Below are 9,757 nucleotides of genomic sequence, written 5' to 3' on the forward strand. Positions count from 1 at the left end.
ACGATTAATCCTGAATTCTTTCACTGGTAATGTCCAAACAGGAATAACTGAAATCCTCTAGTCAGTAGAGGGGAACAACAGGAGATGCGACCACAGACTGCAGGTCGCTTTGGGTTGGCGCAGGCCGTAGCTGATAGAGACACCTGCTCACACGCAGCATCTGAAGAAGGCAAACACACGACAGGATGGAACAAGGACACAGTACAGCAAACAAGGATCCGACAAGGACAGAAGCGGAAACAGAGGGAGAAATAGGGACTCTAATCAGAGGGAGAATGAGGAACAGCTGGGAGCAGGAACGGAACGATAGAGAGAGAGAGAGAGAGGGAGAGAGATAGAGAGAGGGAAAGAACCTAATAAGACCAGCAGGGGGAAATGAATAGAAGAGAAAGCACAGGGACAAGACATGACAATCTATGACAAAACATGACAGTACCCCCCCACTCACCGAGCGCCTCCTGGCGCACTCGAGGAGGAACTCTGGCGGCAACGGAGGAAATCATCGATCAACGAACGGTCCAGCACGTCCCGAGATGGAACCCAACTCCTCTCCTCAGGACCGTACCCCTCCCAATCCACTAAGTACTGGTGACCACGTCCCCGAGAACGCATGTCCATGATCTTCCGTACCCTGTAAATAGGTGCGCCCTTGACAAGGACGGGGGGGGGAGACGAACGGGGCGCGAAGAAAGGCTTGACACAGGAGACATGGAAGACTGGGTGGACGCGACGAAGATGTCGCGGAAGAAGAAGTCGCACTGCGACAGGATTAACGACCTGAGAAATACGGAACGGACCAATGAACCGCGGAGTCAACTTGCGAGAAGCTGTCGTAAGGGGAAGGTTACGAGTGGAAAGCCACACTCTCTGACCGCGACAATACCTAGGACTCTTAATCCTACGTTTATTGGCGGCTCTCACAGTCTGCGCCCTATAACGGCAAAGTGCAGACCTGACCCTCCTCCAGGTGCGCTCACAACGTTGGACAAAAGCCTGAGCGGAGGGAACGCTGGACTCGGCGAGCTGGGACGAGAACAGAGGAGGCTGGTACCCAAGACTACTCTGAAAAGGAGATAGCCCGGTAGCAGACGAAGGAAGCGAGTTGTGAGCGTATTCTGCCCAGGGGAGCTGTTCTGCCCAAGACGCAGGGTTTCGAAAAGAAAGACTGCGTAATATCGCGTAATATCGCAATCGTCTGATTGGCCCGTTCTGCTTGACCGTTAGACTGGGGATGAAAACCGGAAGAGAGACTGACGGAAGCACCAATCAAACGACAGAACTCCCTCCAAAACTGAGACGTGAATTGCGGACCTCTGTCCGAAACGGCGTCTAACGGGAGGCCATGAATTCTGAACACATTCTCAATGATGATTTGTGCCGTCTCCTTAGCGGAAGGAAGCTTAGCGAGAGGAATAAAATGAGCCGCCTTAGAGAACCTATCGACAACCGTTAGAATCACAGTCTTCCCCGCTGACGAAGGCAGACCGGTAATAAAGTCTAAGGCGATGTGAGACCATGGTCGAGAAGGAATGGGAAGCGGTCTGAGACGACCGGCAGGAGGAGAGTTACCTGACTTAGTCTGCGCGCAGTCCGAACAAGCAGCCACGAAACGGCGCGTGTCACGCTCCTGAGTAGGCCACCAAAACCGCTGGCGAATAGAAGCAAGCGTATCCCGAACGCCGGGGTGGCCAGCTAACTTGGCAGAGTGAGCCCACTGAAGAACAGCCAGACGAGTAGAGACAGGAACGAAAAGAAGGTTACTAGGACAAGCGCGTGGCGACGGAGCGTGAGTGAGTGCTTGCTTTACCTGTCTCTCAATTCCCCAGACAGTCAACCAGACAACACGCCCTTCAGGGAGAATCCCCTCGGGGTCGGTAGAAGCTACAGAAGAACTGAAGAGACGGGATAAAGCATCAGGCTTGGTGTTCTTAGTACCCGGGCGATAAGAAATCACGAACTCGAAACGAGCGAAAAACAACGCCCAACGAGCTTGACGCGCATTGAGTCGTTTGGCAGAACGGATGTACTCAAGGTTCTTATGGTCAGTCCAAACGACAAAAGGAACGGTCGCCCCCTCCAACCACTGTCGCCATTCGCCTAGGGCTAAGCGGATGGCGAGCAGTTCGCGGTTACCCACATCATAGTTGCGTTCCGACGGCGACAGGCAATGAGAAAAATATGCGCAAGGATGGACCTTATCGTCAGAATGGGAGCGCTGGGACAGAATGGCTCCCACGCCCACCTCTGAAGCGTCAACCTCGACAATGAATTGTTTAGTGACGTCAGGAGTAACAAGGATAGGAGCGGATGTAAAACGCTTCTTGAGGAGATCAAAAGCTCCCTGGGCGGAACCGGACCACTTAAAGCACGTCTTGACAGAAGTAAGTGCTGTGAGAGGGGCTGCCACTTGACCGAAATTACGAATGAAACGCCGATAGAAATTCACGAAACCGAGAAAGCGCTGCAACTCGACACGTGACTTAGGGACGGGCCAATCGCTGACAGCATGGACCTTAGCGGGATCCATCTGAATGCCTTCAGTGGAAATAACAGAACCGAGAAATGTGACGGAGGAGACATGAAAGGCGCACTTCTCAGCCTTCACATAGAGACAATTCTCTAAAAGGCGCTGGAGTACACGTCGAACGTGCTGAACATGAATCTGGAGTGATGGTGAAAAAATCAGGATATCGTCAAGGTAAACGAAAACAAAGATGTTCAGCATGTCTCTCAGTACATCATTCACTAATGCCTGAAAGACAGCTGGAGCATTAGCGAGACCGAACGGCAGAACCCGGTATTCAAAATGCCCTAACGGAGTGTTAAACGCCATTTTCCACTCGTCCCCCTCCCTGATGCGCACGAGATGGTAAGTGTTACGAAGGTCCAACTTAGTAAAGAACCTGGCTCCCTGCAGAATCTCGAAGGCTGACGACATAAGGGGAAGCGGATAACGATTCTTAACCGTTATGTCATTCAGCCCTCGATAATCCACGCAGGGGCGCAGGGTACCGTCCTTCCTCTTAACAAAAAAAACCCCTGCTCCGGCGGGAGAGGAAGAAGGCACAACGGTACCGGCGTCGAGAGAAACAGACAGATAATCTTTGAGAGCCTTACGTTCGGGAGCCGACAGAGAGTATAGTCTACCCCGGGGGGGAGTGGTCCCCGGAAGGAGATCAATACAACAATCATACGACCGGTGAGGAGGAAGGGAGGTGGCTCTGGACCGACTGAAGACCGTGCGCAGATCATGATATTCCTCCGGCACTCCTGTCAAATCACCAGGTTCCTCCTGAGAAGAGGGGACAGAAGAAACAGGAGGGATAGCAGACATTAAACACTTCACATGACAAGAAACGTTCCAGGATAGGATAGAATTACTAGACCAATTAATAGAAGGATTATGACATACTAGCCAGGGATGACCCAAAACAACAGGTGTAAAAGGTGAACGAAAAATCAAAAAGGAAATGGTCTCACTGTGGTTACCAGATACTGTGAGGGTTAAAGGTAGTGTCTCACATATGATACTGGGGAGGAGACTACCATCCAAGGCGAACATGGGCGTGGGCTCCCCTAACTGTCTGAGAGGAATGTCATGTTTCCGAGCCCATGCTTCGTCCATAAAACAACCCTCAGCCCCAGAGTCTATCAAGGCACTGCAGGAAGCTGCCGAACCGGTCCAGCGTAGATGGACCGACAAGGTAGTACAGGACCTTGATGGAGAGACCTGAGTAGTAGCGCTCACCAGTAGCCCTCCGCTTACTGATGAGCTCTGGCTTTTACTGGACATGAAATGACAAAATGTCCAGCAGAACCGCAATAGAAGCAGAGGCGGTTGGTGATTCTCCGTTTCCTCTCCTTAGTCGAGATGCGAATACCTCCCAGCTGCATGGGCTCAATACCTGAGCCAGTGGGAGGAGATGGTTGAGATGCGGAGAGGGGGAACACCGTTAACGCGAGCTCTCTTCCACGAGCTCGGTGACGAAGATCTACCCGTCGTTCTATGCGGATGGCGAGTGCAATCAAAGAATCCACGCTGGAAGGAACCTCCCGGGAGAGAATCTCATCCTTAACCTCAGCGTGGAGTCCCTCCAGAAAACGAGCGAGCAACGCCGGCTCGTTCCAGTCACTGGAGGCAGCAAGAGTGCGAAACTCTATAGAGTAATCCATTATGGATCGATCACCTTGACATAGGGAAGCCAGGGCCCTGGAAGCCTCCTTCCCAAAAACTGAACGATCAAAAACCCGTATCATCTCCTCTTTAAAGTTCTGATACTCGTTAGTACACTCAGCCCTTGGCTCCCAGATAGCTGTGCCCCACTCCCGAGCCCGTCCAGTAAGGAGTGATATGACGTAGGCGATCCGAGCTCTCTCTCTTGAGTATGTGTTGGGCTGGAGAGAGAACACAATATCACACTGGGTGAGAAAGGAGCGGCACTCAGTGGGCTGCCCAGAGTAACACGGTGGGTTATTAACTCTTGGTTCCGGAGACTCGGAAGACCAGGAAGTAGCTGGTGGCTCGAGACGGAGATTCTGAAACTGTCTTGAGAGGTCGGAAACCTGAGCGGCCAGGGTCTCAACGGCATGACGAGCAGCAGACAATTCCTGCTCGTGTCTGCCGAGCATCGCTCCCTGGATCTCGACGGCTGAGTTGCGAGGATCCGTAGTCGCTGGGTCCATTCTTGGTCGGATCCTTCTGTTATGCAGGTGAATGAGGACCCAAAAGCGACTTAACAGAAACAGAGTTTATTCCAGTCTTAACAAAAAACGATTAATCCTGAATTCTTTCACTGGTAATGTCCAAACAGGAATAACTGAAATCCTCTAGTCAGTAGAGGGGAACAACAGGAGATGTGACCACAGACTGCAGGTCGCTTCGGGTTGGCGCAGGCCGTAGCTGATAGAGACACCTGCTCACACGCAGCATCTGAAGAAGGCAAACACACGACAGGACGGAACAAGGACACAGTACAGCAAACAAGGATCCGACAAGGACAGAAGCGGAAACAGAGGGAGAAATAGGGACTCTAATCAGAGGGCAAAATAGGGGACAGGTGTGAAAGAGTAAACAAGGTAGTTAGGAGAATGAGGAACAGCTGGGAGCAGGAACGGAACGATAGAGAGAGAGAGGGAAAGAGATAGAGAGAGGGAAAGAACCTAATAAGACCAGCAGGGGGAAACGAATAGAAGAGAAAGCACAGGGACAAGACATGACAATCTATGACAAAACATGACAATAACGATGCTTCAAATGAGATCACTGTATTAAAAAGATAAATACATTAAAGGCTTTTAAGTTAATTTAATGTTCATTTAATCAAGTTTTATTTCACTATTTATATGCTACTGCCTGTTATTTTTGCCACAATATATTTCATGATATGTAACCCTAACCCTAGACCCCAACTCTAACACTAATTCTAACCTTAACCCTTAACCTCCTACAAATAGTCTTTGACCTTGAAGGGACCAACAAAATGTCCCCTGTTGGTCACATTTTTGTTTGTTTACTATACTTGTGGGGACTTCTGGTGGTTTTGGAGCTGTGGCTTCTACCTTGCTGAGCGGCCTTTCAGGTTATGTCGATATAGGACTCGTTTTACTGTGGATATAGATACTTTTGTACCGATGTTCTCCAGCATCTTCACAAGGTCCTTTGCTGTTGTTCTGGGATTAATTTGCACTTTTCGCACCAAATTACGTTAATCTCTAGGAGACAGAACGTGTCTCCTTCCTGAGCGGTATGACGGCTGCGTGGTCCCATAGTGTTTATACTTGCCTGCTAATGTTTGTACAGATGAACGTGGTACCTTCAGGTGTTTGGAAATTGCTTCCAATGATGAACCAGACTTGTGGAGGTCTAAAAGTTCTGAGATCTTGGCTGATTTCTTATGATTTTCCCATGATGTCAAGCAAAGAGGCACTGAGTTTGAAGGTAGGCCTTGAAATACATCCACAGGTACATCTCCAATTGACTCAAATGATGTCAATTAGCCTATAAGAAGCTGCTAAAGCCATGATGATATTTTCTGGAATTTTACAAGCTGTTTAAAGGCACAGTCAACTTAGTGTATGTAACCTTCTGACCCACTGGAATTGTGATACAAGACTATAAGTGAAATAATCTTTCTGTAAACAATTGTTGTGTCATGCACAAAGTAGATGTCCTAACCGACTTGCCAAAACTATAATTTGAATGACTCTGTATGTAAACTTCCGACTTCAACTGTACAGTCAGAAATAATTGTTTGTTTTTACAAAGCCTTCACAGTCTTGACAATGAAGCAGCCCATTGCCCTGAGACATGGCTAACTTCAGTAAGGTCTACAGTCATGTCTCAGGACAAGTAGCCTTGTGTCACTTAGGGCAAGGCTGCCCCCCATCTTGGTATCTCTATAAATCACTGAACTCAGAATATGCCATGGAAATGCACTACAGGCACATACCTGTACAGATCTGACAGGGGAATATTAGTGGGAGGTTTTCAAGTACCTGCAATATAATTCCTTAAAATACAGGGCAAAGGGAAACTCATAGGTCTTGGGAGTTGGGTCTGCACCCACAAGATCTGAGGCTGCATGATACCGGCTAAAAACAGAGAGAACTGTCTGGAATTCAGCTTGTGTGTTTTGATAAAGCTTGCAATGTGAGTCAGTCGCACAAAGGTCAGATTTGAAAACCTATACTGGATTTTCAAGGAATATAGGGTGTGTCTATGGGATAGAGTGAGGAGGCTGATCATGATACATGTTAGCTTGGCATATTCAATAAGGAGGCTGAGCATGATATTTGTTAGCTTGGCATATTCAATAACTAGCTTCATCAAATCTGGCTTGAGTCTAAGCCTTAAAAGGCCCAATCTTGCTACATCCATTTTTGAATTTATAAATGAATGATATATACACCCACTGATTCTTGAATAATATAATTTATGAATGCCTCATCAGTTCAACTGTAGTACCCCATCAGAACCCAAAATAAGTATTATTTTATTCTAATGTTTGTAAACGAAGTCAATGTAAACAAACACTCAAAACATGGTTGAAGCTATCATTTTGATATCATGGATGGTCAGTCCTTGCACCCATAGCTTTTTCTCTGAATTTGAGTGGGGTTATATTTCTCCAGCCCCATTGCTCAGCTTTTTATCGAAACAGGGGCTGGGAGCCTGCTTTGTTATTGTTTCAACTGCTGACTGCCCCTTCAAAAGGACACTTAAGGCTCTATTCAATCAGATCTGCTTCAGCCGACATCTGCATAGCGGTTGTTTTGGCGGTGTCAAAGGTGGAACTGTGTTAGAGCTGTAAAATCCACAAGCGGCTTCTGGCATTATACCTAAAGCGGACATTGCCATTGGTTGCACTGAGTCGCATTAAGAGAAATCCCATGCAGCCTTGTTTACAAGTTCGAACACTGGAATGTGATATGTAATCTTCGCCTCAATTAGGCTGATAGATAATCATTAAACTAAATGAGGGTTTCTATTTAGCCTCCACTTTCTCATTCTGAACTTCTAACGCGAGTGGAGCATGTGTGGCTTCCTGACAATGACCAAGAGCAGCTGCTCACTGATTTGACAGCTCCAATGCAGTTACACCTCTGACACCTCCAAAATGTCAGCTATGCGTGCGGATGTCGGCTGTTGCCGGTTAATGCTTGATCTGATTGAATCTAGGTCTCACCCCACATTTTAACCTCCTGTTCAGCACCATAATGGCTAATATTTTTTTTTGTGGATTTACACTTTAAGTTAACTGTATGACATTCAATTAAATGAAGATTCTTTGTTACACTGTGGGACAGAATGTTCTTCTAATATGCCATCACAACATGTCTAAAGTATCTACATGGCATATTTAAATGTTATTTAGCTAACCTATCGTAGCAGGTGTAAAATAAACGCCTGAGTGGGACACCCCACATTCGGGTCATGACGAGAGAAAAAAAACTGTTGCGAGACGTTCTATTTTGCACTGTTCAACTAATCCAGTAAATGTGGGGGAGGAGTTAAGATAGTCTCGCCTTGTTAATATTTTGGATGGAAACAACTTCAAAGAGCAAGCAAGCTAACAAACGTGCCGTGGCTAGCTGCTAGACAGGTATTAGCTAGTGTTGTCTAGCGACAATGGAATAATCTGGGAAAGTTGTCACTAACAAAATTGGTATGTGGTTTCTGTCGACTTTGTGGCAAGAATTTCATCTCGCTGAAACCTACATGAGTGTGGCTCTCCAGGAACAGGGTTGGAGAGCCCTGAGCTATGGTCATCATCAGATCATCATGGAGCATATGACTCTGAGGCACTAAAACAATGAAAGTGCCATATCATAGTACAGTAGCTTGAGACAAAATACAGAGACATGACATTAGAAAATACAGACACAGGTATATTTCAAACCATTAATTTTAGTGTAATATGATTCCCCAACATTCAGAACTCAGTGTTTAAGTGGTATATAAATTAATAACATGAGTGAGTAACCCTTTATTACAGTCGGGTAAGTACTAGGTACTGGTAAATACTTGGCAACAAATTGTACTATTTGGTATAGTAGCTATTTGTAGTCAGAAGAAACAAAGTAGTCTACTCTAAAAATACATAAAAATGGCTGAGAAATAAAATGCCTAGTGTTCCCTGCCAATTATTTTGAGTACCATGAGGTTATAACTGCATTAACCTGATATGAAGCTGGTAATACTATATGATAGCATAATAATAACATTCTAACTTTAAATATTTAGCTAGTACTTACCATGCTGTTAAATATAGTTACCAAAATGATATTTGAATTATACATTTTCCATGTTTAGGCACTTAAAAAAATAAGCTACAAAGTGTTGTCTATCAGCATACAGCGAAGACAGACAACTATCATAGAAACATTGAATTAATTGTCCAGTGACAATCTCACTTTTAAAAAGTTTATATTCTGTTAATGAATAGGGCTGAGATCCCGCTAACAGGATCGATACGACAACAGCCAGTGTCATATCAACAGAAATCCCAAAATTAAAATTCCTCAAACATAGAAGTATTTCACACCATTTTAAAGATACACTTCTTGTTAATCCCACCACAGTGTCCGATTTCAAATAGGCTTTACGGCGAAAGCACCACAAACGATTATGTTAGGTCACAGCCATTTTTCAGCCAAAGAGAGGAGTCACAAAAATCCGAAATAGATAGAATTAATAACTAACCTTTGATGATCTTCATCAGATGACACTCATAGGAATTCAAGTTACACAATATATGTATGTTTTGTTCGATAAAGTTCATATTTATATAAAAAAAATCTCAGTATACATTGGCGCATTATGTTCAGTAGTTCCAAAAAGATCTGGTGATTTTGCAGAGAGCCACATCAATTTACAGAAATTCTCATAATAAATGTTGATGAAAATACAAGTGTTATGCATGGAACTTTAGATACACTTCTCCTTAATGCAACCGCTGTGTCAGATTTCAAAAAAGCTTTACGGAAAAAGCAAACCATGTAATAATCTGAGTACGGCGCTCAGAGACCAAACAAGCCAAAAAGATATCCGCCATATTGTGCAGTCTACAGAAGTCAGAAATAACATAAATATTAACTTACCTTTGATGATCTTCATCGGAATGCACTCCCAGGAATCCCAGTTCCACAATAAATGTTTGTTTTGTTCGATTATGTCCATCATTCATGTCCAAATAGCTACTTTTGTTCACGCGTTTTGTAAACAAATCTAAAGTCACGAAGTGCGACATCTAGTGGA

The sequence above is a fragment of the Oncorhynchus gorbuscha genome, linkage group LG15, assembly GCF_021184085.1.
Source record: "Oncorhynchus gorbuscha isolate QuinsamMale2020 ecotype Even-year linkage group LG15, OgorEven_v1.0, whole genome shotgun sequence".
Classification (NCBI taxonomy): domain Eukaryota; kingdom Metazoa; phylum Chordata; class Actinopteri; order Salmoniformes; family Salmonidae; genus Oncorhynchus; species Oncorhynchus gorbuscha.